Raw genomic sequence first — 5,875 nt, forward strand, 5'->3', positions numbered from 1 at the left:
TTTTTTATCAGTATTTTTTTACAAAAAGATACTTTGCTTTTAACATTGAACTCAATGCTATGTTAAGGCTAAAAACCACTAATTCCACTTCCCATAGGCTTCTATGCTAATTTCACAATATTCAATGGCTTCTCTGGACTTTACCTTAACTTTAACCTGCAGAGGACTATATATCAGCATGATTCTACATATGTCAGCTCACAATCCTCAGAATGGCATGTGGGGTTAGCAGACTTGCAGTGCAGTACTGGTCACCGGAAGTGAAGGGTCTATAAATAGCATGGGAAATCCCAGTGTTTTCACAAGATAGGGGTATATTTAAAAATCATTATGGAGATTAGGCTTCACATCACAAGAAGCAAAATCACCTATAAAATGTACAGAAATGTTTTTCCTTTCAGAAACTGTTTAAATTTTTTAAATAAGATGAGAACTTTTTTCACAGCACTATGAGGAACAGGGGTAATTTCTGCGTAGGACTATTTTTGCGTACGTTCCAAATGCTCATTGGTTGAATTGGTGGTCTGTAACCTAAATGACGAATCGCAATGCCTTTGAATGGGAGCCATTCTCATGAAATCACGGAGTCACGTGACGAGACTTACATACCCTATATCGGTGTAATTTTTTTTTAGAATAAGTGAACGTCTGTTTCAAATTACCCAAATTGTCGAATGTTAATATTAGTTCAGAAAAACAGAAATATGTCGACACAAAACTCACCGTCGTTGTTAACTATTATTACGTTTGAGGTGACAACAAATGAACGAAAAAATGGGCCTCAATATTTATTAGTGCTTAGGGTTAAACAAGAACAGTTGAAAAAAGATTAATTTTCACATATGTTAGTATAAGTTATGTGTTTACTTGTCACAATTTTAAGCCCTTATTTTAATGGCCATTTCAATTCACGCGATTGACTCTTAATTGTTCCAATGATCAATTTCTTCAAGTATGTAAGATAGCAGTGGTACGCTTTCAACCTTCCGTATTCTTATTTACAAGATTGTGTGACCCTATTGCACTAAAGTCGCATGCATTAAATTAGAATAAATAAAAAGAAAGTATGTGATGTTGGGATGTTGTGATGCCGCTATATGAAATAATGTGACGGTGTCAAAAATTTCAGGTACTCTTCAACTTAACGAATGGTGGACAATTTAGATTATTTTCGGGGCATTGAAAGAGATCTGAATAATAGTCACTTAAACATGATTCCAGGCATAAAACAATTTCAAATTAATAATGTTAAGAACGACAAGTTTGTTTTCAGATATATTTCCGAACGACTTATCTCAACTGGGACCTGTTTTTCTACATGATGCTAACCAGTAAAGAAACCACCAAGGAGCTGTTGACCTTTCACTTATACATCCTTGCGATGTCAAGTGTCTACAAAATCTATTAAAAGTTTTCAATATGGTATTAGCATTGACACATGATGGTCTCTTTCTAACAAACTATTATATGGTTTAAGATAACTGTTCTATCATGATGACATGAATATGGTAGTTGTTCGGTATACTCGTCATGGAAACTGGGAGGAAAAGAAATACAGTCGTGCATCCCCTATTAGAACAAAATAGATATGGAACAATTGGTAACACTTTAATACCATAATGATTATTCAATCATGGCTGTAAACTTCTTGATAAACGTTGCCAACTTCAAATAAGAAAATTAAATTATCTTTAACTCAATAAACTAATGTAGTCACTTAATCTATCACTAAAATCTGAAGAGAAACCCATAAGTTCCCAATTCCCAAACCCCTTATCTGAGTATTTTTCAAATTTGCTACGAGTGAAACTCATGACTTTACTGAAACAAAACAATATCAAATTAACAAATTAACAAATGTTGCATGGGGCAACATCTTGAGTTATTCGATTTCAAGACAATTGGTTTTCTCAAATAGCCAATTGTACAGCTACATATTATAAATTTTTTATCATTGCATTATTTTTATGACCCACGTTTTTATCTTAGTATAATGGATTTACCTTTTCGTGTATATTTCTTTCTCCTATTGATACGTGCATACTTGATAATCAATCTAGACCGGTGAGCAAAAATAGGCATTTTAGATTTTGTATCACGTCAATGATCTCATCTTCATCACAGTTCAAATTTGCCTGCTTGCATGATTCAAAACGGGTCACAGTTGAAGTTGATATGAAAGAGTAATCAAGGGAACAAAGATTCTAGAATCAAAAGAATTCAATCCAGGGATAAAGACTAGATATGAGAAAGTCGTAATTTCATATATCTTTTGACCACCATTTCTTTCCCATAGAAATTGCTGGTAGGAGAATACAAGGCGTTAGCTACCATCTATCTAACCGAGACCCAATGGGCACATGGACAAATGGAAACGAATATTACACCAAATTTCTTTGGCAGGCGTTGACCAAGACATTGTTGAAAGAGGAGTTCTACCCGCCACGCCACTGTGCTGGAAAAAATGTTGACTATCTATAACGTTTACTATTCGCACTCAAGGCCTATTGCGATTTCCTTAGAAACAGTTCATAAGTACTGCACTTGGTTTTAGTTATTAAATGTCTCTTGTTGTGAATTTAAGGAGGTAGACCTACGGTAAGGGACAAAACTCTTACAAATCATTGGAACGTTTGTATTCAGCACTGTACATCAATGCCGTGTAAGCATCAAAGTAACTTAGATTGATTTCAGTCTGTGTCAAATGAAAGCTTGATAGGCTTTGGTGAAATTGAATATGATACAAACATATCACTGATTTCATGAGTTATGCCCCTTACCCTAGGTCTACCTCCTTAAACGAATGAAATGTAAAAAAGAATTTATGAAAAAAAGAATTAAACTTTATTCAAAGTAATTATTTTCCCATAATTGTTTCAATTTATTTAACAATTTGTTGATGTACATTTTCCAGTGTCAATTTCGGAACGAAATGGTAAGGTTATGATGTTGAAGTCTTGAAAAGAATGTGTAAACATATCATTTGCATGTTATTATTGAAGATAGAAAATACTCATTGTCTGGTAAGTAATCATTCACCACCAATATACATCTGTACATACATTAACAAAATAGTAAACACTCATTGCCTGTTAAGTAATCATTTAACACACATATACCAACAAAATCAAAAGAACGTAGTCCAGGGACAAAGACCAGACATGGAAAACAGACATACACAACAAAGAACATAAAGTAACTAAAATCATACATACAAAGTAACAAAAGCAAATGAGCACCCCAGACTCCACTAAAAGTGTAAACATGGACCAGGTGCACCGGTAGAGTAAGTGTCCTCTGCTTTTCTAGAAATACCTACCGAGTTGCTCATAAAAAGTCATAGAAAGATAAGACAGAAAATACTCAGTGTCTAGTAGTAAGTAATCATTTACCACCAATATACATGCGTACATATATTAAAGCAATAGTAAATGTTCATTATCTGGTTAGTAATCATTCAACACTAATAAACATTATTGTAGTCTTGACAATTGTATCTTATGTGTTCAACGAAGGATGACTGTTAGTTACAGTATACAGATTTAAGGAGGTAGACCTTGAGTAAGGGACACAACTTTTAAAAATCATTGGAACGTTTGTATTCTGCATGTAACATCAATCTTATGTAAGCATCTAATTAAATTGGTTTCATTTTATTCTGCTTCTAACGAAAGCTTTAGAGGCTTTGGTGAAATTGAATATAATAATACAAACCTATCACTGATTTCATGAGTTATGTCCCTTACCCTAGGTCTACCTCCTTAACTAGTATTAAAAATAAATGACAATTTACGTTATTCAAGTGTTTTGTTAAACATCAAGGTTGGTGATGAACATTTTTATTAAAAAAACCATAAAATAAAAATATAAAAAAAAACATAATATAAGTTCGTGTTAAATGTATTTCACGCTATTACATTTGTATATATTTAAAAGGGTCTTAAAACTTCCCGAGGATTTTAGAAATGAAAACTTATATTGTTAAACAATAATGTGGTAGTTCCTATGGGGCGACTCGAACAGGTACCACAGTTTCATCTATGGCAACATTGTCGTCTTAGACTATATGGTCAGCTAGAATATATAACAATTCAAACATCGACCGTCAGTTTATAGGCATTGATATGCACTCGTTATCTTTCCGACTGAGCAGTGAAGCGATAACATTTGGTCGCATTTTGAGACATGTATGGATATTAAAATACAGTGTAACCTGTCTAATCCGAACCGATTTTGGATTTTAGAATTGGATCGGGTTAGACAGGTGTTCGGTTAACCAAGATTCAAAACACCTTTAAACTGTTACAAAGAGCCTTTTAAAGGTGTCTGATTTAGACAGGTTTTCGGATTATTTTGGGTTCGGTTTTGACAGATTTCACTGTATATCAATTAGTTATTTAAATAATTTAACTCTCCCCGATTTTACACTTATACTTATGAAATCTTTATCAGGGATTTTGTTGTGTTGTATTATTATTGTATTTATCTTATCTACTTAATATGATACTTCAAATAACAATCCAAATTGATATGATTGGTTTCAGCATAGATGTGCCAAAAACATCGAAATAATGGGAGGTCTGATGAAGCATTTGCTAAGTACCAATCCATATAAAATACATATACTCCATGTGGTAGAGAAACCAACTGAACAAATGTTTTTAAGTCTTCAACTGGTAACTTTCGCCAAAGATCACCTAAAGTTTTAACTCTGTCCATCAATTGAGCGAATCAGTTTTTGTCGTCATGCTTGCAAATATACACTTGATATATGGTACACTTCTTTAACATGACAAAAGTTAAAGATCAAATATGAAATGTTTCCGGTCAGTTGATTGTTTTATGACGACTTGTTGTCTTTTAGGTTACAGACCACCAATTCAACCAATGAGCATTTGGAACGTACGCAAAAATAGTCCTACGCAGAAATTACCCCTGTTCCTCATAGTGCTGTGAAAAAAGTTCTCACCTTATTTAAAAAATTTAAACGGTTTCTGAAAGGAAAAACATTTCTGTACATTTTATAGGTGCATTTTGCTTCTTGTGATGTGAAGCCTAATCTCCATAATGATTTTTAAGTATACCCCTATCTTGTGAAAACACTGGGATTTCCCATGCTATTTATAGACCCTTCACTTCCGGTGACCAGTACTGCACTGCAAGTCTGCTAACCCCACATGCCATTCTGAGGATTGTGAGCTGACATATGTAGAATCATGCTGATATATAGTCCTCTGCAGGTTAAAGTTAAGGTAAAGTCCAGAGAAGCCATTGAATATTGTAAAATTAGCATAGAAGCCTATGGAAAGTGGAATTAGTGGTTTTTAGCCTTTTAAGAATGATGTCGACTCTCAGTTTTCTTTTTTCTTATTAACATATTATACCTGTAGTGTGCATTATTTTCTTTTATTTCAGAAAAGGACTATGTACATCGTATTGCCATGCAACTCTCATAATGCTTGTAAAGTCTACATTTGCTACATTTTAACGTAGAATTGCCCTTCTGTATTCAGATCAGTATTTCTTTGATACTTCATCTCCAATTTAAAATAATGTAAGCGCTTGCAAAGTGTCAAATTCATACACAATCAACATGTATATTATTTTTGTCGTGAAAGTGCCATTACCGAATGACTGGTTATATGTCCAAGACTGTAAAAACTAGCAAAACTGACCGCTGAACAAATTTGTAAGTCTAAAATCTTCGATAATAGAGCAGTTCAAGAGTCATCATCCTGTATACTAAAAATATTGTAATAAAAAAGGGAAAAAAAGAATTTATTAGTAAATTAATTTTTAGATCTAGGTTTGAATTAACCGCTCTTTATGCAAATGGTGTTCTCATTAGCTTCCTAACACCCAGCTTCGTTTTACA

Source organism: Perna viridis, chromosome 11, assembly GCF_037379345.1.
Source record: "Perna viridis isolate PV_CMFRI_1.1 ecotype Kerala chromosome 11, ASM3737934v1, whole genome shotgun sequence".
Classification (NCBI taxonomy): domain Eukaryota; kingdom Metazoa; phylum Mollusca; class Bivalvia; order Mytilida; family Mytilidae; genus Perna; species Perna viridis.